Source organism: Rhinolophus sinicus, chromosome 18 (assembly GCF_057876585.1).
Source record: "Rhinolophus sinicus isolate RSI-liver-muscle chromosome 18, RSI-T2T, whole genome shotgun sequence".
NCBI classification, from domain to species: Eukaryota; Metazoa; Chordata; class Mammalia; order Chiroptera; family Rhinolophidae; genus Rhinolophus; species Rhinolophus sinicus.
In genome coordinates, this window is record NC_142518.1 from 20,274,430 (window position 1) to 20,301,191 (window position 26,762).

At 37.4% G+C, this 26,762-nt stretch overlaps 1 protein-coding gene across 1 annotated transcript in view; it reads left to right on the forward strand.

Annotated features, from left to right (window-relative positions):
* The window catches only part of IL1RAPL1 (interleukin 1 receptor accessory protein like 1), a 1,306,826-nt gene that overhangs the window by 12,034 nt on the left and 1,268,030 nt on the right, over positions 1–26,762 (forward strand). The window lies entirely within an intron of this gene.

The following is a 26,762-nucleotide window of genomic DNA, read 5'->3' on the forward strand; positions in this document are numbered from 1 at the left end:
AGTTGCTTCTGAGGCAGAGGGAGAAACTGATTGCAATGTGGTTGTGGCTGAGGCTTTAGCAGATCCTACAGGTCCTTCAAAATTGTCTGAAATTGAATCAAGAGTCAAGGCTTTTTATTCCCACATCAGGCAGTCACTGGCTGTGGGCTACTCTGGGGGAGAGGGTATAATCTTGAGCAAGACAGTTTCCCGTAGCTGCTGAGGGCAGGTACCACTGAGAGATTCAGCTGTGAGCCGTCAGCTGTGGGAAGGGTACATGGGCCATGCAGAGAGGCATAGAAAGCAATGGGAAGCTCTGACAAGGACATTTTATTCCTTTGCCCTTGAGGCGTGCTGCAATGATATCATAGAAATCACTTAGGAAATACTGGGAAATCTTAGATATTTGTTTAATGGGGTAAAGACAGTAAATATTATTGAGTACAAGGCCTTGCTCAATGGAGTTAAATTTCAGAGAATGTGGTTTTCTGAGGAATACAGTTGAATCCACATTATAATTACTCTTGGTATAAGTTATCAGACCATCAGTATTTCATGAGTATCTCCTATGTACCCTGGACTTCCATAGGGAGAAAGGAAGGAGTTGAAAATCCAGGCCCATAGGACCCATTTTTCTTCAGTGGTTTGTGTGCTGGATTCCAAGGTTAAGGGAAGGAGTTGGTGAGAGGTCAGGGAAGGGGCAAGGAAATGGAGCAGAGGAGCTCTGGGACAAGTTCTCTGAATTCCAAAGATAATAAGACAATTGTTTGGGTTGTGTGGGACAAGGCTATAGAAGGATAGTGAAAGTTGGCAGAAGGCAAGGCTCGATGAACTTGAGTGGTAGTAAAATGAGTTGAATGTAGATTTACTGATACAGAACAGACAGAGTAAAAGGAATGTTTCATTAGCATTAGTCAGTCTGTGATTTGGACTAGTGACAGGGTAGTTTTGAATATGATGAATCTGAAATCATAGAAATAATATATCCTAGAGTTTAATTTTCACCGAAAGGAAGAGTTTCATATAACACTATTCACTTTAATATTATGTAAAATATTAATTTATTTCCTTAATGTGAGGGAAGTGCCATTATCTTAGATTTTTAAATGCTTTCTTCAGCCCTAGTGAGGTGATGTAGGAAGTACATCACTCCTATCACCTGTAAAGATATTCAATCAAGTGGAATACACTGAGAGCATTTGTGCCAGTAATTTTTAAAACTAGCGGCTGTGTCTAAGTGGGTAACCATTCATTAAATCATTGAAAATTTGACTAGGAATGAACTTAGTACACCTCCTTGCAGATATGTAAAATCTCTCTATTATAACTCAAATAATTATCCATTAACTGATGTTCACTTTAATAAACAACCACTTTAACTATTTGTCCCCTCACTTGACCTGACCTTTGTCTATATGATCAACTCAATTCAGTTCAGCAAATACTCCCAGATTATCTACCTTCTGGATGCTGAATGTAAAGCCATGAAAGATATGCACCGCTGAGTATTTTTAAAGATTTGTCTTAAAAGGAAAAAGTAGTTCTCACCATCACCACCAGTGCTGCTCTAAAATAACTGTTTGGTTCCTTCTCTAGTCCTGGCGTGTCTTTTGCAATTAAAAAAAATATATATGGTATTTTTAACAGCATTTTTTATTAGTTTCAGGTGTACAAAACAACCCAGTGATCAGACATTTATATACCTCACCAAGTGATAACCCCAACAAGTCTATTAAAATTTATGATGTTTTTAAAAGACCAAGAACTCAATGAAGATAACACTCCTTTTCCACTACAAGACTCCCTTGGTGTTTATTGATGTATATGTTTTATTTTTTCAAATATGTATTATTAAGCTTATTAGGAAGTTTTGAACATCTCTATATGTTTACACTATATATTTTCATTCCATATAATTTCAAGGCCTCAGGCTCATAAGTTGCTCTATTTTAACTATGTGCATCATGCTATTTGTGCACAATACACTTTTCTTTTATTCTCATAGACTTGAGTCAATTGATTTTAGCTTTGCCCACACAGAGTGTCAAATCCCTTAAAGTAGGTAAGTCACGTTACTTAAATTTCTTACTCAAGAGCTATGTAAGTGGTATGGGAGATGAGTGATGCCTATTGGAAACCTCAGATATATATGTAGGTAAAAAATAATTACTATTTCCTGTTTTCAAGGTTAAAATTATCCTTAATTTCTTAGGATCATAATCAGAGAAGGTGTGGGTTATTGCTCTAAGCATTTTCTGTGGACTCTCCCAATTTCCTGGAATCAAAGATTCAAATCCTAGTAAATTGAAACTTATCCTTTATTAGTTTCAGAACTCCTCCCAGCTCAATTTTATCAGTTTTATTTTTTGTTTTACTGTAACAATGGCTATGATTACAAAACTATAAAAAGAAGAATACGTATGATAAAGACTCATTGTGTGGCTTCAGTCCAGTTTTTAGAACCTGAAGGATACTAAGAAAATTCAATTTAACTTCACTGGAATCGTTAGTTAAGTCACAGATGTTAAAAAGATCTAGCTATTATTACTAAGTCCTTACCACTCCAAGAAAGAACTATATATACACACATTTACTTTTTTATCATTATTAATTTTATTGGGGAATACTGGAGAACAGTGTGTTTCTCCAGGGCCCATCAGCTCCAAGTCAAGTCTTTGTCCTTCAATCTAGTTGTGGAGGGCACAGCTCAGCTTCAAGCCCAGTTGCCATTTTCAATCTTTAGTTGCAGGGGGCACAGCCCACCATCCCATGCGGGAATTGAACCGGCAACCTTGTTGTTAAGAGCTCGCGCTCTACCCAACTGAGCTGTCCGGCCGCCCCACACATTTAATTTTTGAGAATCTCAACAGGTAACGGGAAGTTATTTAATACCAAAGGCCAGTCTCTTAGAAAAGTTGTTTGTGTGAAACCTGTTCTAATTTTATGTTGGGAATATTAGCTAGCATGTGGGGTAACCTAGGACAATGCACAAAATGTGTTGCTTTCTAACCTTAGTGTTTACTCAAAAAAAGGGCTACATAGACCAGGATACTAGGCACTGAATAATAAGCTCAAACCAAGGACTTTGTGGCTCCTGGCAATATTGTGAGGTATATGGGTTTTGCCTGTGATATACTTCTGCCTTCACTTTAAATCCTTTCATTGCATTAATTTGTTTCAAGTTTTTTTCTCCAAAATGTGTCAAAAATCCACTAAAATAATTACAGTATTTATATTTTAAAGTAAATACAGTGAAGGTGCTACATCTTGTTAAAAAAATGATTACTTTAAAGTATAAAAATTTCCTATTGTTATTCATTCTTGAAAAAAACAAAAATGTAGAAAAATGTACATCTGCTTTCCTAAACTTCCTTTCTGGAACACTGACAAGATTCTTTATAGTTTGAGCTCATGGGGTAAAGTCGCACACCACAGTCTGCTTCATGGAAATATCATTGGACTGTAGATGAACGTCGCAGCGAAAACATTATGCAGCTCTTTACTTCTCTTGACACCCAAGTCCTAACTGAAATAACTTTCATCCTGATTGCTAAGTGTTCCCTAGCACAGAAAGCACTGTTTCTCCTAAGAACATTATGTGCTCCCAAGCCACTGCTAGCCATGTCTTTTTCTCATCAAATTTGCCATTTAAAACATTTACTTCTGTGTGTCTCCCCCACTTGAATGTAAGACTGAGAACGTAGGACCTCATCTGTCTGGCTCAGCACATATCTTTGGTGCCTAGGAGACTGCCTGGTCTGTAGTATGATTTCATAATTATTAAATAAGGGAAGGGAGGATTTCTCAAGGTGTCCTGGTCTTAGCAAGATAAGAAGAGAAAGGGGAGTTTAATGAAATAACACAATGAGTCCAGCTTGGTAGATATCAGGCCATTTGCATTGTAAAGGTTTTGTTCATGATGCAATGTTAGTTATATAGTAAAGGTACTGTCTGTTTCATTACTCAGGTCAGAACACAGGCCTATCACATGCCCTAAACTGCCAGGTCAGTTGATCAAATGCCTGAATGTCAAGCTGAGGACTTAGGTTTTGGTTACATCAATAATGCAGAAAACAATGTTTCAGAACCATTATTCTGACAATAATTTCTAAGGTCAGCATAGTAGGAATAGACTGGAGCCTATATTTAGGCAGCTACTGAATTTTTATAAATTATAATGTGATAAAACTCATATGTTTTAGCTTCGCAGAGACTTTTTTCCCTACAATTCTTTTCTGTACATATAAGTATCCATTATGAAGTTTTTAAAAAGCCATAGGATTTTCATTTTTACTTTCCTTCCTAGTATTAATATATCCTCCCCTAATTGCAGAAGATACCACGATGTACTAGAATTGACATTAGGATCAAGGTAAGCCTGAGTTCCAATTTTGGTTTTAACATTTATTAGCTGTGGAACCTTTGACAAGTTGCTCAGTGTTTCAGAGTATCAGTTTTCCAAATCTCTAAAGACAAAAGAATGCCTACCTTTAGGATTATTAGGGAAAAAAAAACTAATATATGTACAGCATATAATGCAGGGCTTGACAAATAGTATTTACACAATAAATGGTAATCCTTATTCCTTTAGTATTTTAACATGTGTTGTATTATTAAAACATAGCAGTTAAGAACATTCTTTTTCACTATACCCAGTGGTCAATTTTCCATGATCATTTTACTAATCTTTGAGCGGCATTTGTACAACGGGTCATTCCTTCTCCTTGGTAGATTTTGTTTACTTGGCTTGTGGGTAACATAGCCTCGTAGTTTAATTTCCTTTTCATTGCTTGTTCCTTTTCAGTCTCCTTTGACGATCTCTTCCCTTCCCTCTTCTTCATGTCGGAATGCCCTATGGCTCAGCTCTAGGTCATTTTCTCAGTCTACACTCATCTCTTAGTGATTTCATCCATTCACATGATTATAAATACAATTTTTGTCACCACTTCCTAAATTTATACCCCCACCTTGTTCTGTCTCCTGAAATCCAAACACATATGTCCAACTGCTTATTTGATCTCACTACCTACTTCACATTTGTTACTTGTGAGCTTGTCCAAAACTGAACTTCTCTTTTCCCACCCAAATCTGTTCTACTCACAGTTTTCCCATCTCAATTGATACCGGTTTTATCCCTCTGTTTGTTCAGGCCAAAAATCTGGGAATCCTCCATCATGCCTCTCCTTCTCTCACATAACACATCTAATGTCATCAAGCCCTATTGGTATTGTCTTCACACACATCCAAAATTTAACCATTCTCACCACCTCTGCAACTATCACCCCTGTCATCTCCTTCATAAATTGTTGCACTAGCCTCCAAACTGACTGTGCCTCTGCCATTGCCCTCTACAGTTTGCTCTCCATAGAGCAGCTACAGTTGTGCTTTCAAAATGGGAGGCAGATCATGTCACTCTACTACTCAAAGCCCTACAAAGGCTACTGGTTTTCCTTAGAGTATGAGGTATGATAAAAAACTATGGTGAATGTTGAGATAAAAAAAATGTATTACAATAAAAGATACATTGCCATTAATCCCCCTCAAAATACTACCCCTCGCTTTGAGCACACTTATCCCATTGTTCTTGTCACTTTCTGAAGCAGTTCTGCAAGTCTTTCGTGAGTGTCTTTAGTTGCGCTGTCATGGCTGCCTTGATGTCCTGAATCAATTCAAAACGTTTACCTTTCATGGTCCTTTTGACTTTGGGGAAGAGCCAGAAGTTGCTTGGTGCCAGATCTGTTGAATAAGGTGAATGAGGACACACAGTAATGTTTTTATTTGACTGAAATTGCCATATACCTGAAGCTATGTGTGACACGGAGCGTTGTGATGATGGAGGATGAAGTAAAGACACTCACAAACGAGGACTTCCGGAACTGCTTCAGAAAGTGGCAAGAATGATGGGATAAGTGTGTTCAAAGTGAGGGGGCGTTTTTGAGGGGGATTAATGACAATGTGTCTTTATTGTAATAAATTTTTTAATTTAAACATTCACCGTATCTTTTGATCACACCTTACATAAGCAAAATATTATACTTATCATGGCCTAGAGACATTGGCTTACATTCCTTCTTTGACTTCATTTCCTCTATTTGTCCAGCCTTTTCCCTCTGTCTTATTTCCTTCATCTTAAACTTGCTATTCTTTGAACATGATAGGTAAGTTCTTGATTTAGGACTTTTGCACCGGCTGTTCTCTTTATCTGAAGCATTACTTGTATTTCCCATAAGGCTGAAAGCTAACTTTCTCACCGCCATCATTTTGGGCTGTTATGTGTCATTTTGGCATTTGCGTCATCTTCTCCCTGAGACCTACCCTGACAACACCCTCTAAAATTGCAACACACTCACCTCTACACTCCTGATGTCCTTGTCCACTTTTTTTTTTTTTTAATTAAATTTATTGGGGTGACAATTGTTAGTAAAATTACATAGATTTCAGGTGTACAATTCTGTATTACATCATCTATAAATCCCATTGTGTGTTCACCACCCAGAGTCAGTTCTCCTTCCATCACCATATATTCGATCCCCCTTTACCCTCATCTCCCACCCCCCACCCCCCACCCCCGTTACCACTTTCAAACATTTTTTAGGCACTTCTTACCTTGTAACATTTTTCATAAGTTATTTATTTTTTTAATTAGTTTCAGGTGTACAAAACAATGTAACAGTTAGACATTTACACCCCTCACAAAGTGATAACACCAAGTCTAGTCCCCATCTGACACCATACAAAGCTATTACAATACAATTGCCTATATTCCCTATACTGTATTGTATATTCCATATATATATTTATTTATTAGTTTCGGGTGTACAGAACAATGTAATAGACATTTACAACCCTCACAAAGTGATAACCCCCTCCCCCCATGTACAACCCTTCATAAGTTACTTCTTTATTGTGCTTATTTGTTATCGCTAGAGTTTTAGCTCTACAAGAGCAGGGATCTTTGTCCATTTAATTCACTGAAGTATCTCAAGCACCAAAAGTGATGTGAATTTGGTGAAAAATTGTTAAATGAATATTGCTATGAAATAGAGATAATCATCAATAACTAATGATATTGTTGTGAAGATTTAAATAAAATGATGCAGTTAAAGTATTTTATCACAGGGCTTGACACATATCAGGAGATCAATAAATAATAGCTATTGTTGTCTCACAGCAGTTAAATCACATGATTTATACCCCAAATCAAAAGTATTACAACATGAACCCTTTTTTCCAAATTAAAGTTTCACTAATTACTGCCATGAGAAGAGAATATCTGCTCTAGGTACAGACAACCATATCCTATTTTATTAGGTTCACCTAGCAAAGACAAAGATACACAAAAAGTTGATGGCTTACATATGTCAGTAACATAACTGTTCTTTTTACTTTATACCAACTAAACATCATGTAATTTAAAAAGTTGGTGGCAATTAAACACTCTCTAACAAGGGGAAATTTTTAAATATTGCATTAAGATAATTTATAAAATTATTGAGAACTCCCCAAGAGTTAAACAGCTAACAAAAGAATGATAGTCCCACTGTGCATTTTAATGAATAACCAATTTTCTTTCTTTTTTATTTTTGTAGCTTCCAATGATAGTTTGGATTGTTCAACATATTTAAAATTTTAGGTTCATTTCCCCAACTTATAAATAGAAAAAATAATTGTAATGAGGTATTCTTATGTGTCTCAAAAATGGAGGTTCTAGTGTGTGGAATTCAATAGAAAATAAATACTTTATTTTCTATCTTATTTATAAAAACACTGAAAAATAGTTATAACTGGAAGCCTTTTGTAAATCCAAACAAAAAGTATTATTTCTGACTATTGAATGGATGTTCTCATTTTGTCTCTTTCCCAATCATCAGTTGCCTATTCTAATAAAATACATTCATTCTTCTATATTTCATTCATATAGCTTAGTCTTTTCCAGAGAATTTACAAATGTTTTACTGCCTGCCAAGCCTTGTATAATTAAACTAGATGACAGAATGTGCCCATAGTTTATTCTGTGGCTCTCTGACTATAGATGCAGAGGCTTACATTAAGTCAGGGGTAAATAGTACAGTTACGTATTTTTCTTCTTCCACTAAGTATATTTTAAGGATGTTGACTCTGGAATTCACTAAACAGGCAATTTGTGAATAAATGTTTTGCTATTTTTTTCTTATCCTTTCATTTTCTCCGGTGTTCTCCATACAACTCCATCTCTTTCTTCCAAGCTTGATTATGTTCAAATATTCACCTATTCCCACTAAAGTTTATTAATTTTTTTTATCGCCAGAAAAGGAGGGAGAACTAGAAGGAGGAGAAAAGAGAATAGCAAACTTCACATTATTTCCTGAATGTTACCTTAAATCTAAACATTGTAAGTTTTCTTCTATTTCAGAAAGAACCACTTTTTCTAGGGTTTTTATTGCCACTCGTGCTTACTTCACTTTGTTACTCCTCTGCTGGTTGTGGGTGGATGAAGTTTGACTATTTCAGAATAGTTACTGGTGGGTGGGTTCAAGAATCTCTAGTGGGTTGAGAAAAAAGCCATGTTTATACAGATAATGATCCTTCTATTAAAATCTTGAGAGTGAGTAATATTTAATGGCTATGTTCACCACGCACAGAGAAGAGTCCATCTGTACAGGAACTGACATTATCTGAAGAGAATCCTATAGGGGGCTTTGGATTTCTGTAAAGTGTTTGCGTGCAGGGATTCTTATCTCCAAAACTTGATTTTGTTACTTGGTAGACAAAGTTTCTCTCCTGAGGGCATGACATGGGTCTGGATGCCTTTGGGTCTACACAAGTACAAGATGCTATGAATCTGTCAAGACTTAGTTATCCTACTGCAGCAGATCCAAGCACACTGCTTTAAGGCCTTGTGTACATTGCTTTAACTTTAGATGTAGTACATTTATGTTGCTTGGCTTTCTATTGTGGGTAGCTGTGGTAGTCACATGATCTACTTAGATGCCAAGTGCGTGCATTCTCTTTGATTTGAAGTCCAGTTCTTTTATAGTTTGACATACAGAGGTGGTAGAGAACAGTGATGCTGAGAGCACCATTAAATTTAGAGAACACTTTCTGTACGGCCAGGCCACCAGAAATAACAAGTCTTTCAAAATATAGAAGATTTTCACCAGTTGTTCTTGAATGACGACTTCACTTAAACTGATATTTAGACTATAATAAATTCTAAATAGCTATCATTATACTCTCATTTTCTGTCTTTTCTGTAGTGGAGAAAATGTTTTACTTTAACCTTTACCACTTACCTTAATTTTCAGAGTAATCGCTGCTGTTCATAACCCACTTTACTAAAACAATACTATGCACTATCAAAGCATGGGATTTAGGTAGCTATAAAATGTGTATAGCTTTTGTAAGTAGAGAGCTGGTAGTCAAATTATACATATTGTTTTGTAATTATGATTCAAAAACCTTACCATACTAGGACAATTAAAGGTCTAAATGATTTGAGATAAAGAGCCCATTTAAAGGAATATTTTACTTTCATTTTATTGGCAAGTTTTAAAGTCAAATTTTAAAAAGCCCAAAAATGGACATAACTTAAGATGTGCATTTGAATGAAGAAAGTAGAGAAAATGTGAAATGATTTGGAAAAAAGCATACTTTTATCTTTTATCACTTTTATAAGTGATGCAACTTCTATAAGTGCTGATTTTTTCCCTGTTCTTTAAAGAATGCAATAAAGTTACATGTAATTGACAGTACCAAATTCAGACTGACATTAAGATGTGAATGTTTTAAATAAGTGACATATTTTAATTTGAAATTTTGAATCTAATATAAAATGCAAATTGCAATAGTCCTTAATGTAGGAAAGGGGAAAAATGTAGTGATTGAGTTTGGGGAAATTGTAAATTGGGCAGATCTAGCCAGCTGCAATGACGAACAAGGCTTCCTTTATTATTGCTTCAAGAAAAGCTATTGAGTGGCTAGCACAAAGTAGATGCTTGAATGCGGGAATATCCAATATCCCTTTGAGAGGCGTAGTTGATTATACATTTTCCCTTTACCCTCTCCAAGTTCCGCAGTGTCCCCATGATCACTGTTGTTCTTTTCCTTGGTGTTGTTTATGACCTGTAGGTGATACTATTGACAACTACTGTTATCTGTGTAAAATGATCTTTATCAGGCTTTAACTTTATACCTGATCCTGTTGTTTCTTTGTTTAAAATCCTCCCATAAGTCCTTGGTGCTTATAGGATTAGCTGCAAAAGGGTTAGCCTGACAGGCGTTTTTTGTTTTTGTTTTTTTTTTACATTCTGGTATAAGAATTGTTTTTCAGCTTCATTTCTCAGTCTGGTCAAAATGACTTCTCAGCGTGCATATTCTTTCACAGTGCTGAGTACAGACACATGCCCGCATGCACAGGGTCTCACTACTATGCGTTTCCCACTAATTTCTGCCTGGAAAACTCTTATTCATCCTTTAATACCCATCTTAGGTGTCTCCTGTGTTAAGCCTTCCTCAACTTCTCTGGTAGAGAGTTTTATTGAACACCCCTTCCTGCAGGCCTCCCTATCACCCCCAATGATCAGAATACAAATTCCTGTTAAAGCCCTTATTTTACTGTAATTAGTTTATCTGTCTGTCTCTTTCCTGTTAGAATGGAAGCTTCACAAAGACATGAGTGAGCCATATCTGAAAAAACTAGCCCAGCATACAGGGCTTGTCATAACAGATCCCAATGAATAAATAATTCATTGAATGAATGCATCTTTGCTTGTGGATTTTGCACAACCTAGAGTTGTGGGTGCCAATTCAATGTGTATAGTTGGAAGCTGTTTGCAGCTCTTCCAGTCAGTTTTATGGTCTGCCAACACATTCTTGGTTGTACACTCCTCACTGATAGGATTTTTCCCAACAGTACTTGGCTTGATTACAGTGTTCAAAATTGTTTTTCACTGTGTCTGGGTTTTACTTTTTTTCCCTACTTGACTTCATTCTCTCAGCTGCTGTACAGCAGGCTGCTGGGACATCCTGTTGTTACCCATTCCCCTTGTGGACCTTGCCCATCCAAGTAACTCTGTGACAAGAAAGGCTAGGAGACTGGCCAGTTGCCAGCATCTTGTTGCTGGTGATCCTGTATTACAGTAGGCATTTGAGTGGTGAACCTGGGCATGCTGCCACAGCCAGCAGTGAAGGTGAATGCATTCCAGTGCCAATAAGGACTAAGCCATGGAAGGAAATCCATGCAGAATTGACTTTGTCAGTGCTTTCTAGTAAAGGAGGAGATTATACATGAAAAGGGCACTGGTAGCAGTAGGCATTATTTCATTATTTGTAGTTCTAGATGAAAGAACACCAGTATAGTTGACCTTAATTGCTGTTTTAACAAGGAGCTGATGTTAGTGGAAACTACTGTACCCTTGTTGCATGTGTTGCTTTACTCTGCTCAGGGATAAAGGACCGAATGGTATATAGTCAGTGCTATAGGTCAATGCTTCTCAAGCTCGTGTTGCCTACGGATCTCCCGGGGGATTTTGATTCAGTAGATCTGGGATAGATCCAAGATCCTGCCTTTCTAACAAAGTCTGAGATGAAACCATGATGCTGACATTGTTGCTCTGTGGACCTCACATTGATCAGCAAGGATAGAGAGGGAGGAGTGAGTTCATCAGAAAGCAGTGCTGGCTTTTGGGCATGTGTTGTAGATCTTGGGTGCCTCTACAAAGCCAGAAGATGACAAGAGCATGCCCTAACACAAGAGAAATCAGTTTCCCCATCACCACTTCATGTCAGTGCAGATTGTTACTGACTGTGGACGCCTCCCTGAGTGTTCACCCTCACGCAGGTTTCTTTAAGCTCTTGATGAAAAGGAGAAGAGGTTGGCTACCCCACCAAATCTTTATGAAAATGATTTCATACATTAAAAGGGCAAATCTCTCTCTTAAGGTTTGAACCTCTTGGCTGCAGAAGAAGTGAAATTCAGTTGCCAAGAGCTTTGGGGCGGTGAAGTTCCACCAGGTCTCTTTCACCTAACTCTAAGAGAACAGTAGCAGAGCTGTCATTTATTGAGCTCCTGCTATATACATACAAAGAAGCACAAAACACAGTCTCTTCCCTGAAGGAGTTTAAATTTGGTCTATTCAAGGGTCAGCTTTTTGAGGGCAAGGGTGTTTCATTTGTCTTTACATTTACAAAACTACACACATTGCTTATTAATCAAAAGGTTGCTAAGACACTAACATAAGGAGAATGTATTATATTTTTAAGGCTAAATCGTGACACAAATTTACAGCATGGATAGTAGAGTTACAAGTGACATTCACATTCCACTTCCATGGATAGCAGAACCTCTTAATCCTGCTTTAAACATGAAATGTGGCCTTGGGCTAAATGCTGTACTAGCACCAGTAGTATGCTGCTTGTCAAATCACAAAGGGCAGCCCGGAGTTTTAATTCTGTTTCTGTGTGAACGTGTATATGCTCTTTAGAAAGCCACGAAATTTGGCCATGCAGCCAAACTTCTCAACGTAGTGATGACAGAGGGGAACAGATAACTGTAGAACATGAGATAGAATGCGGTAAGGGCCAGAGAAGTAAAACACAGATCATGTGGAGGTCAGCAAACTGCCCAGGGCCTAAATCCAGCCCATCTCCTGTCTTTGTAAAGTTTTACTGGAACATAGCTATGCTCATTCATATTATCTGTGGCTGCTTTCACGGTATAACCGCAGAGCTGAAGCATTGTAGCAGAGATTGTATGGCTTGCAGTACCTAAAATCTATTCCTGTAAGAAAAAGTCAGCGACCTCTTAGAGTCTACGAAGCAGGCTCACTTCTTTTTCCCCCTCTGCCTTATTGAGATATAATGGACACCTAACATTGTGTAAGTTTAAGGTGTACTAATATTTGTGGGGTTAGGGCAAGAGAACAAAAGGCCTTCCATCTGTGGCCCACCACTCTGCTATGCCTGCTCCTGACTCTCCTGCACTTTGATAAGCCTCCTATACATCCCATTCATAGTCAAGTTCCATCTACCCTCCCCTCACACCCTCACCTCACAAACACCTGCACCTTGGCCTTCTTTCAAGGGTAGGGGGCGCACACACAAGCACCATGGGGTCTGTCTTCAGGATGTCAACCTAAAGAAGAGTCCCTAGTAGTGGGCTCAGAACCTGCTGGGCAGGACATTCTAAGTTTGGGGGTACCAGATATGGTCTGGAAGGTGGGAGACAAGGTCTTTGGGTATGTGCAGTTCCTTGGTTCCCTAGATTCCTTGCCCATGCGCAATGGCTTGACAGGAACAGCACCAGAGTTGGACCCTCTACAGGGAGGGACAGGGCAGGGGTCTCTCCGCTTGGGTCGAAGAGTGATTCTTCTAAGGAGTCTCACTTAAATTGGAAACTGGTCAAGGGGAATATTAGGAAAGTGTTTTAGTTAGGTGGGATATTATGATTTATAATGTTAAAGAGAAAACCATAGGCCCCAAATTGCATCCCTTGTACTATAAAGCCCACGATACCAAACCTAGATTTAATAGCTGACCTAATTGCTATTTCAACCTTTACTAGAAATATAAACTTAACCAACCAGTCTGGAATTTTGTGGCCAACCACCAGCAAGGTAATCTGACACCTTGGCCCTCTCCATCCCATAGTAAGAAGACCTAATCTGCATGATAAAAACCTTTGAGGTTCCCTTCTCCCCAAAAGATGATGCCCTGTTCTAAAAATAATTCTTTTCTCTTGTTAATAGCTACCTTGCCCCACCCTTCATACAAAAAAAAAAAAAAAAAAAAGGTCTTCCTTTTCCTACAACCTCTGGGAGCACCCTTCTAGTTATTACTTGGGATGCAGCCCTATTCCTGAATTGCTTAATTAAGCCAAGTAGATCTTCAGATTTACTCAGCCAAGTTTTGTTCTTTATCAATAAGAAATCTACATATATGTGGTCTTCCCCCAGTTTCTGGCACAGAGCTTCAAAAAACCCTTGGGATTTCCTAAGTGATAAGAGTCATAAAGGTCTTTTGTTATGTTAATGAGGCTACTTTTAGAAAGCACCTAAGCCTAGGGGTTGGTTGCCATGGTAGCCAACCACAGGATTGGAGGGTTGGAACTTTCTGTCCTACTCCCCAACTCCAGGGTAGGAAGAGGGCCTGGAGGTTGAATTAATTTCCAGTGGCCAATGATTTCACGATTCCTGTCTGTGTAGTGAAACCTCCATAAAAACCCAAAAGGATGGGGTTTGGAGAACTTCAGGGTGGTGAACATGTGGAGACATGGGGAGAGTGGGGCACATGGAGAGGGCATGAAAGCTCCTCACCCCTTCCCCATACCTTACCCTACGCGTCTCTTCCATCTGGCTGTTCCTGAGTTATATCCTTTTATAACACACCGGTGATCTAGTAAGTAAAATGTGTCTTTGACTTCTGTGAGCTGCTCTAGCAAATTAAAGAACCCAAGGAGGGGGTTGTGGCAACCACAAATCTATGGCTTGTGGGTCAGAAGCACAGGTGATAGACAACCTGGGCTTGTGATTGACCTCGGAAGTGAGGGGACAGTCTTGTAAGACTGAGCCCTTAACCTGTAGAATCTGACACTCTCTCCAGATAGACAGTGTCAGAATTAAATTGGATTGCAGGACACCCAGCTGGTGTCCAAGAATTGCTTGCCAGCGTGGGGAAAACTCCCCCTCTCCACATTAAAATGGGGTGTGCAGAACCCAAAGGTTAGGCTTTGATGATTTTGTTGTGTACAAATGGCGAAGGGAAGTATTCCAAGGAGAGAAAACTTCATGAGCCAAGTCATAGAGACAAAAAAGCTTTAAGCACTAGTGGGGGATGGCCAGGAAACATGGTATTTTTTACCTATGAAAATACATACTATGTCATTTTGTCTTCACAGCCATCTCTATGGTCAGTATAGACATTTTCTTTTCAGTGAGTGAGTGTGAGAAATTAAATCATATATTAATTAAAATCGGAACCAGGAAACCTGAATGCTTGTTTCAACACCAATGCTACCAAAACCACTTTGGGCACCGCTCTTCATCTCTTAGTATTTCCACCTACCTGTCAGTTTGGAAGATCAGGGGCCGTTCTAGTCTAGATCTATGATTCTTAAGTGTCTGGAGGGTATCGCTGTTAATAATAGGAATTTGTTATAGGCTTGAGATGTGTTGGAGTGAGATTTGGGAGAGAAGGGAAAGAAGAACCAGCTGTAAGGGGAGAACCAGTGCTCAGTCTAGAAAATGGCTCAAGTTGCTTTTATTTTAAGGTTAGACTTAAATAAAATGACATAGTTAATTAGTGTCTGAGCTAGAATTAGAAAATAATCTTCATGACTTTGGGCTCTGTGTTGCTTGTCCTCTATACCAGATTTCGATAATCAGCAATGTGGCACTAGATATACATTCAGAAACTCTATTTTACCAGTGGGAAATGGGGGGTATATTAGACTAGTGGTCTTCATATCTTGGTGAAAACAGTAATCCCCTGGTGAGCTTTCTAATGTTGATTCCTTGACCAAATGAGTGACCTGATTCTGAAGGTCTGCACAGGGCCTGGGAACATGCATTTAGAAAGCACCTGTGGAAATTTAGATGAAGGTGGTCCTTGGGAATCACTTAGAAAAGCAGTGGAATAGAATGTACTTTCTGTCCCTTTGGACAGTACCTCTCTACTGAAGTGCCTTTAGTATGATGAAGACCTGAGCTATTTCTCCAAGGCAGATGACTGACTGGTGCAGATCCATCCACTTTATTTTGCCCAGTTCCGCCGAGGTCTATGGAGTTAGGGAGTCACCTCTGATCAAGGGACAACTGGCAGTTTTCTGACCTTCTCGGATTTTTATCATCACCATACTCTAACTCGCTGAGCTAACCAGCCACAGTTCTATTGGAACTCACCATGGAGACAGATTAATTTTAACTCTGAGAGAACATGGGCTTTTCAACACAAGTTAAATATAGGCTGGCACAGAACATTACAGAAGCGTTAGGTCCTCAGAAATTTTTTTTAGCTCTCAAACTTTGAGTTGCTACTAATGTATGCTCCTCATACTTTCTCCTGGTCATTCTTACCTTTGCTTCTTCCTCTGATCACAGAAATAGAGAAGAGAGGACTTCGCCAGCGGGAGACACTGAGGTCATCTATTAGCAAATTTCTCCTGAAAGATCACATTGAAAGTTAATGGAAAGAACAAGCCATATGGTGTAGGCTCAGAGTTAGACTCTAAGTCTTTGTGCTTGTTTGCATTTTCTTGGATGAAGTACTTACCTTAAAGAAATATCAAATACATTTTCAAATACATTTCCACAAAACAAATGCTCTGAAATTTGACCAAATAGAAAAGTTGGTGGCACAAATACTGCATTGTTCCATCTGTGATAGTTTTTATTTTCCCTGCAGCTAAGAGTACATACATATACACATGACACCCACTTTTAGCAGATATTTCATTAAAATACTAAGCAATTTAAATGTCGATGAGACTTTTTCAAATAGAGAAATTAAAATGATACCATATTCTCTTTCATTATAAGACTACTAGTTGGCATTAATGACTTTTTGTACTTCCGATTAGAATATAGATTTTTAAAAATTACAGATTTTCAATGGTGGAATCATATCCAGTGTAATGGGTTCTATAATAATCCTGGCAAATAGAAGATTAAATGTAAAAGGCTGGTGATAATGGGCCATATATAACCCATATGGTGGTATGTGTTAATGTTTAAAAATACTAATAAATTATTTAGTGAGACATTACAAATACTAATAAATCTGAGGTAAGATAGAAATTTTAATGTTTGGAATATTGACCTCCTTAAACTAGTTGTAGTTAAGGGTGAAGGCCACTGCTTGAGATTTCATCCCAGCTCTGTGAACTTGGGCGCCACATACAAACTGTGTTGTCTGTTTTCTTACCTACAAGAATGAGTGAAACTACTCGTAAGGGTGATAGGAGGATTCAGAGAGATGGCATGTGTAAAGGACTTAGTACAGTACAGTAACCAGTAAGTGGTTAGTTAAGTGTTCGATATTAGCAATATTTTAACCATAGTTTCCTAACTTCCTTTGTAAAAACCACTTGTCAAAGGATGAGGATGTAGTCCTTTAATGGAAATACCTTAGCTCCATTGTGCATATAAACATATACATTAATTGGTTAAAGTCAATTAATAAAAAATGAGTATAAACGCATTTTCGAAACAGCCCTATAAATAATAAACATGCCTCCAAGTTCTCAACAGAATGATAAAAGCCATCAACAGGCCCTTGCCCTGCTGAGTTTCCCTATGAAGCCAACAGCTCAGCCAGCCTTCTCAAAGGCCACGGAAGCTTGAAGGTCAGACACTGTAGGTGTAGGGGTCACCTCCAGATTTAACTCTTCATTCAGGCCACTTCGATCTGTTGCTGTGTCCATTTCTCTGAGGTATGAGACATCTACGTTGGAAACAATGACAGTATGAGAAAGGTAGTAATCACACCCAGTAATTATACTCAGATCTGCTCAATTAAAGGCAGAAAGGGTAACACAAACATCAACTCTTAAAGACAGAAATTTGACTGTGAGACCCCAGCTAGGTCCCTTTTTCCACTGGTCTTCAAGCTGGGTTATACTTAAAATATCTCAAGTACTTAAATTAATAATCATATGGGGGTGGTGGATGAGGGTATAGGCGATCCAATATATGGTGATGGAAAGAGAACTGACTCTGGGTGGTGAACACAATGTGAGATATAGATGATATATCACAGGGTTGTACCCTTGAAACCTATGTAATGATACTAACCATTGTCACCCAAGTAAATTTTAATTAAAAAAACATAGTAATAGCAATAATTCTGTTTAAAGTTATAGTTATTATGGCCCTTTATTGACTTAAATCTTTATGGAAGTGGAACTCCTGAGAGCATGTCTTTCCCCCATCCCTTATTTTTACTGTTTGAGAAAGCAGCACCCCCAGGGGAATTGACAGATTCACATATGGAACTTGCGATGCTTGATCCTCCTATCAGATGGAAATATATTAGGAGTACTATGAACTTTCAGTTAGATTACATTTATGGTTTTCCTGACGTCTATCAGGCCCATCATTTTTTCATAAAATGAAATTAGAAGGTTCTGATAAGCTAGACTTCTCACAGGCTCTATTGGAAATCACCTCCATTTTTTTTTTTTTTTTTGGTGTTAACAAATTGATAATTTGTTCCTAGATCTTTGTACAGATCAAAGCAACCTGACTGATTTGTTATTACCTAGACTTTACATGAAAAAGCTGCATGGTTTACTATTTGTAGTGAAGGCATTTTTCTCTTCGTAGTTGAGCATTTCTCAGAAGCCCTTCTTTGTCACTTTAGAAAAGTATCTAACTTAAATTGGAATGGATTTCAGTGTAAAGTCGTTTAAACAATCACAGTGTGACGCAAAAGGAAAAACAAAGGTGACTGGACAAAAAGGTAACATCCTCAGGTGCTGTAGGGGCTGATTCATCTGTAGCCTGCTTTTCTAAGATGTTATGTGGATTTGGGAGTAAGCCCCAAACTACCACTCCCCAACCCCATGCCACCCCTAACACTAGTTACAAACTCCTTTTGGACAAGGTGCCGTCCTGAAAAATCCCTACTATTTTACCACACTGTTATCTGTAGTTGCTTTCTGAATTCTACTGAATAAATGAATATATGATAATTTTAATATTTCTATTCTTGAAATATTTCAGCTCTGCCATATATTATCAATATGTCCTTATCTTTAAAATGAGGATAATAATAGTATTGACATCAAAGGCTTGCTGTAAGAATTGAAAGAGTTGGCTCAGTTAAAGGACCTTCAGCAGAGTCTTGCTCATAGAAAGCGATGGATAAATGGCAGTTGTTGAGAGAGCTCTTTCCGTGCCATCACTTATTTTTAAATTGTAGTTTGACCAGATATGGGCTCTTATTATCAAATTGAGCTTCAGAGATATAAATGACTATAGGCAGGGCATTTCCTGTGCTTTGTCTAGAACAGTTATAGAAATGAACTCATATTTTGAAATTTCATGTTAATAGATTCAAGTAATTTGCACGGCGGGGAGTCAGTGGATAAATTATCTTTCTGTTCCACTCTTGAAATTTTGCATAGTAATGTAACAGAATTCTCAAAATGGGGAGGCAGTTTAGCCTCATGTTTATCAATTCTCTCTTCACATGCTTATATCACTAGCATTTTTCATCCCATTCAACCATCCACTCCACTTGGGAGCCTACTTAAAAGATGTTACAGTGAAAAGTGGTTTATGTCACCTTCCCACGTCTTTGACATCTCCATTTTTCTGGAACCTACAGGGATAGGTGAGCACTCCATGCCAATACTCCAAGAATAGATTTCTTTTCCCCCACACCTGTCTCTTCTTGTGTATGATTCGACTTATCTCTTTGAAACATTTCAGTGGTATAGTTCCTACAAACATGACTTTATGCTTTAGATTTGAAAGTGAGTATCTTTGGGGATAGTTACATCTTACTTGTTCAAGGCGTGAAACACACAACTATCTGATTTTTCCCTGCTACCGTGATATACAATGATTCTGAAGTGAAGTCATACAGTACTGTTTCCCAACCTTCATCTTGAATAGTTAAAGAATGAAGATTGAATATTGAGGTCAGTTAATATACACAATGCATGGATGACTAAAGTTATTATATTTCTAATGTATTATAGTGCAATTATGTATTTTAACAAAAAAGCTCTTAGGAGGCATAGTGCAGGCAAGTTAATCTTTATAAGAGTGATCATTATGCAGTCCTCCAGCATGGCTTTGGTCTAACTGAACTTTCTGGTGATCTGGGTAAGAACATTTATTGTGATTGGACTGGACCAAATGAATATTTGATCAAAAGCAAATTTCATTTTCAGCAAAATTACCAGGGAAACTTAATTATAAAAGGAACAAGACAAATAAAGAAACAAAAACTCATAGACACAGACAATAGTTTAGTGGTTCCCAGAGGGTAAGCAGGGAGGGAGGTGGTAGGTGAGAGTAAAGGGGGTCAAATATATGGTGATGGAAAGAGAACTGACTCTGGGTGGTGAACACACAATGTGATATACAGATGATGTGTTGTAGAATTGTACACCTGAAATCTATGTAACTTTACTAACCATTGTCACCCCAATACACTTTAATTAAAAAATATTTTTAGGCATCTACATCATCCCTGAGGTAGTCCCCACAGTGAGACAAGTGTCCATTGGATACCCTACAAAATCTTTACAACATTATTGATTACATTCCCCAAATTGACTTTCGTATCCCCGTGGCCATCTTGTGGTTACTGATTGTGCTTTCTAATCCTCTCACCTTCCCCCTTATCCCCACTCCACCCTCCCATCTAGCAACCCTCAGTTTTTCCTCTATGTCTCTGAGACTGTTTCTGATTAGTTCATTTATTTATTCTTTTCTTTAGATTCCACATATAAGTGAGATCATATGGTAGTTGTCTTTCTCTGACTTATTTCACTTAACATAATGTTCTCTAGGTCCATCCATATTGTTGCAAATGGTAAGATTTCATTCTTCTTTATGGCTGTGTAATATTCCATTGTGTCTATAAAAAATAATTTTAGAAACTATTTCATATTCTGAAATTGAAAAGTTAACTTTTCAATTTCTTATTAACAGAGTATTTTGAAGCCAGAATCCACACTGAGCCACTGAATGGCTCTGTGGGTAGACTATGACAGGGGCAGGGGCTTCCCGTGTTTCTGAAGATATAGTTTAAGATTATATTGTGGGTAGTAAAAGGGAGGGTGCTTACAGTATGTGGAGTTACAGACACAGCAAGAATGTAACCCTGCTGGCTGCACCTTCTTTTCCCCAGAGGGAATACCAGGAAAGCAAGAAGAGGTAAAGTGGTGGAGAAGGGCCAGTGGTATGTGATTCCAGGATCTACTCAAAGAAGTTTGCAGGTCCATTTGTAGATCATGAGCTACACATCAGAGACTCAATAGTTAATTTTACTTACTAAGATAAAGCTTTTATTTATCTGATTTTTAACAGATGCAATATAAGTTATTTAATTAGTCTTTACCATATGGCTCTCTTATACTTTATATTATTTAATACATTTTCAAATCTGTAAAAATGGTGGTGGTAAATAGAGAACACGATATAAAATGTCAACTCTCATTTCTTTTAAAGAGGTCAGAGTAGAAGATGGTTTTGTTTAACTGAGCTGTGTGCCACATAAATACTAACAGTTGAATGTGGCCTATAATATTTATATAATAATTCTAATTATGTAACCTTGCTTCTTGTCATGTGACTTATGCCTAATTTACAATAAGGACTATCACATTGAGCTAAACAAGGTTTACCATTCCATTATGCAGTGCTTACCGGACTCTACAAGTTAACTTGCATTGTGTTTGTCTCCACTGTCCACATCTCTTTTCACATTATAATTGATGATCCAGTCTAGTACATTTACATACCAATGCATTTTTCTTGGAAAATTAGTTCTATGAAATAGTCTGAGGGAAAAAAAGTGAAAGGTTCTTTGGTCAAATAATGTTGGAAAATGCTGAATTCTGTGTCTCTTATTTGGATATTCATAATAGACATAAGCATGACTAATGCCTCTGAGAAGTCCTGCAGTTAAAAACAAACAACACTGAAGAGTTTTTAATCCAGTGATTCCTGGGTATATTTGACCATGGGGCACTCTTTTTCCATAATGTCTTGTTACATCCCACTGAATTTGGGGATATGCCAACACGATCGTATAAACTTCAATTTGCTTACGTATTTTTGCTGAAATGAATCTAGGTGCATAAAGTAAGGTCTGCAAGAAATATATTGCATTTCTATGTTTTCTTAACTAGAGTTCGTTCCATCTTACCAGCAACCTTGGGAGAATCTCTTGTACCCCCATCATAGTCACCACATAGCCTTCCTCTCTGGAGTCGTGACTTCTTTCCAAGGAATAGGCCCACCTCTGGTTTTCCAGACTTTGCGCCACACCTGAAGTCCATCACCTCAAAGTCAATCCCTTTCTCCTCTGAGGGGATGATGAGGAGTCTGGACATGAAGAACTCTGTGGGTCTCAAGACCATTGGAATTCTTGCTTTCTAAGCTACTCTGCCTCTCCCGTCCAACCTTCCTTCTATTTCTTTTACCATAGACTTTGGTGGCTCATTTAACCCAAAGACTAATTCATTCTTCTTTTCTGTGTGTTCAGACAGAACTTAATCCTCCAAAACTCCCAAGTAGGTGAGAGGACAGATTTCCATTCCCTCTTTCCAATTTAGTCCAGAGGGAAAGAAAAATGAAAGTTAAAAATTTCATTAAGAGAGTCTGAAAATCTTTAGACCACTATATAATTGAAAAGGTATCACCTTCACTTATCTTTTACTTTTATATGATTTTATCCTGGGCCCTGCCTATGTCTCCCAGGTCATATCACTGTCCCCTTTGCCCACTAAGCTCCAGCCCGACAGGCCCTCAATTCACTTTCTGCCTTTGGGCCTTTGTCCTAGTGGTCCTCTCTTTCAGCATCTTTCCTGCTCTTCACATTGACTGTTCCTTGAAATACAAGATCTCAGATTTAAATGTCACCTCCTTGGAGGAGTCTTCCATAACTACCCAAGTATCTACCTGGTCCCTCATTGTAACATCACTCTGTCTTAATTCTCTGCATAGCACCTATTATTTGATATTGTCTATTCTTTTCTCTCTCCCCAAAAGAATCAAAGTTTTAGGAGAGCTAGAACTTTATCTTGTTCTCCATTGCTTCCCCACTGCCTAATACAGGGCTAATAAAATAGTACAGACTCCATAGATAACTGCTGAGTGAATCAATATTTGCCTTTTCATATGTATTACGTTCTTGGTTATTTCTTGGCCTTTTTTGTAACTGGAAAAGTTCAGCCTCCCTTTGCATTGTTTCAACCTCCTCCTTCCACTCTGACCACTCTCATGCCATTTCATATTATAGTCCACCTTCCTTTCTTATCTCTAATTCTGTAGTTCCTTGGAGGCTCTGAGTTAATCTTTCATGTCCCTTTATATTGTACTATCTTAGAGACTGCATTCTTTCCTAGACTTAAAATTTACTTCTATGGCAAAAACCTTTCTATATTGTCTTCTTTGACACCTACGAGTATAGCTTAATTCTATCGCTCAGTTCTCTGCTTTGTTATTGCAGCGCTAGCAAAAACTGCCAGCTAAATCCTTGTTTTCTTATTGCTCATTGTGTTATTAATATTATGTCATTAAGAGGACTAAGAACATCTTTAGGACAGGAGCCATGCTATATCTTTCTTTCATTTATTTGTTTTTTTTAATAGCACACAAGACATTTCTTGAATTTATTATATTTCAACTGTTCAATAAATACATGCATGTCCATAGATAGATGATGTATATTAAAAAACACAGCATCAGTATTAATTAATGATCTTAGATGAGCCACTTATATTATTTACTCATATTACTAAAGTTAGGAAGGAAGGAAGGTAGCAGATCTCTATATAACACTCCCCCTTACTTTAATGTGCTTTCTTTTGACAGGGCTGCTTCCTATTATGGTTTTCCCCACAATTAAGACATTTAAGTATATATCTTTAAATTATAAAAGTAGTATAAGAATATTAAACTATGTTGAGAAAATAAAGAGATAAAAAATATAATCATGGGTAGGGTAAATTGTCTTCTTAAATATTTTTCTATCTTTAACATTCTGAAATTAGGATGTACTATTCTGATAATCTAGGGAAAAAATAATTTTACTGACATTTTACATATATCAAGCATTCTGTTCTGGCCTTTCTTCAGATTAAAAAAAAAACACTGGAACTTATTATTACCTAAGAAATTCATGTTTGTAGTCATAAGTTCAAACAATATCAAACTGCACCAAATAAATGAAATATCTTCCCTGGTTATTAAATGTATAACACATTTATTTCTTTAAACTACAAAGATTTTTTTTGGATTGTTTAAAATAAAAAGACAAGTGGAATCCAACAGTAGCAGTATATATTTCTCTCTAAAATTTTATCTATGTGATCATAAAATTCATTTATACTTTTTATTAATAAGTCAGAAAAGTAATCCTGTCAGCAAAAATGGATTATAGCTTTATCACAAAGTTTATAAAAGGAACTATAGAACATATAAATTTTTTGTGTGTTTTCAATGAACACTACTTGGGGGTAAAATGCTATTGTATAGTCAGGTGAATTGATTCTAATCACAGTTGCTTTCTGTGAATTAAATCACCAATAAAACTCAATCACAATACAAAGACTTTTAAAGGATAAAATTCCATTTGTGGTTGAAGATCAAATTTGAGACTATACTGGATGTTAATTTAGTTTTTCACATTTAATTTTCGACTTTGACTCTCAGTTTCTTAAAGAATAATTAAGTCATATTTTGAAAAGCATATCACTTTAATATATAAAGAGTTAATATCATCCCCAAGTGAATATCTAGTGTGTAGTGGGTTTATAACTTAGCACTGAGAGTTAAATACTTCTGTGTAGGAAACAATGAGATATAAAATAGATTTTTTTACTCCATGAAAAAATTGTCAGACTAGACAAATGATCAGCTTTCATTCTTTTCCTATTTGAGAAATAAACACATTCCTAACTTCATTAGTTACCTAGGGGGAGATGCATATGTATACTTATATGTATATATATAAAACACCTTTGCTTTTTGGGTTGTGGCCCTTATGCTAAACTTATCCCCTGGGTTTTCTTATATGGGTCATGCCATAAAAATAACCATTTCAGGACTAGTCAGGTCAGAATCTCAGAGCCATTATACTGTCGATGTATCCTTCGTCCTTGTCAAATGATGTTTTCATTTATTGTCCTTGTACAGATCAAGGAGAGAATTGTTAAGTACGAATAAAGTTACAGATTGTGTTGTGCCAGCTACAAAAGTTGAGGAATTTATTGCAAGTGTATTCCATAATGGTCTGGCACTAGGTTGGGAGCCATTTTCAGTAAATCGATTGATGTTACTCAGTGTGTTTCTTGCAGCAAGACAGAACAGCATCAAGGTGGAGACTTTGAGAAGTCTACAACTTTCTCAAACAGTCGTGATGTTTCAAGTGTGGCTTTATCATCTGCATATATTGCACTGTGCTGGTAGACAGGAGAATGGGGGGAAAAAAGAAGATTGGGTTATTTGTTAAGGAACAGCTTTTTACTCTTTCCTTCAAACCTTTTTATCACAAAACTTGAAAAGCCTGGCCTTGGGGGGATAGTGCCCCTGTGTCTAAATGACACAGCAGAACAGTAATTGCAAAGTCTTATGTTCAAATAAGTCCTGAATATATATCTATTTCTTTGTCATGGGTCGTTTACCAGTTGCTGGAATGATTTTACATATCCTTTAAGTTAACAAGCAGTACAAAAAGAAAAAGAAAAAAAAGAAAAGAAAAGAAAAAAATACCTTTGAGGCTGCATTTAGAAATTCTTTAGTGTCAACTAGCACCGGGGACATTTGGTACTTCTTTCATTTCTTGCTGTGATGCCCTGTCACCACAAAGACACAGGCTTAAGCTGTTTCCCTTCAACTGTGTAAGGGGAAAAAAATCATTTGAACGTTTCATATATTTTAGGAAGAGTTTAGATAATAGGGTCAAATTTTTAAAATCTGTACATGTCACTTGCTCCTCATCCTTTTCTCTAGCCTCAATTTTGTTCTCCTTTAGTACTTTTCAGTTAATTGTGAATATTTACTGTAGAATCAGAGATAAATGGTTCTCTGACTTTTTTCTTCCACTACTACACCTCAGACAAATGGGAAAAATCACGCTTTAAACCACACATGATATTGCATGTGTAATTTCTACTCTTTCCAACTATCTATTTTATTTATCAAGAGGTGAAGATACTCTCAAAACTTATGTCTCCTAATTACTACTGCATTACTTTTGTTGAAAACACATTGTATTTTTAGCCCAAACTTCCTTAGACAACTATGGCTGAGTCATGCTGACCCTCAAATATCAATCCTCACTCCTCCTTTTCCACTCCCTACAACTACCCAACACACACACACACACACACACACACACACACACACACACACACACACACCTATCTACCTTCTGTGCTCGCTGGTTATGCCTTATTCTTCCTACCACCCATTTTATTCCCACCTTACTGAACCCTTTCTTGGTACTCACATAATCCTCAACTCGCTTGTCATCGGCTCCATGAAGCTTTTGTCTATTTGCCCCTCAGTAAGCTCTCCCTTAGCTGAACTCTGAATTTACAATTTGTAACATAGCACAGAGTACTAAATTGTATACTTGTTCTATTATTTGGTTAGCTGTTGTGTATATGTTGATTTCCACCTAATTCCTTACTCTTTTTTTCTAGTTCCCAATGAATCTAACCCAACCATTTGTATTTAGTTAGTTTTTAAATACTGACAGTCTTTGAAGATTGATTCTTGCATACTTTCCAACCTATCTTTAGAATAATTATGTCTCCAGGAACGAAGTAAGGGTCTTCCTCTTGGCTGTGGAGCATTGCGTAGTATTTCATTTGGAACATAAATAAATGCCCTGATATAGGAGGGGATTACTGGGAAGTCCTACTTGCAGGTGAACAAGAAGCAGAGTGTCTACAAGGTAACTTATTACTTGGATATCTGAGGATATTAATGATGAAAAGGAGGGGCCAGAGGAAAGACTTTTCCCTTCTCAATTGCAGCGCTGTAACTAAGTGACTTCTGGTAGATCAAATAGACTATTTTGGGGATTCCTGCTCACCCATCTCCTCTGTGTTTTCAGAGCTG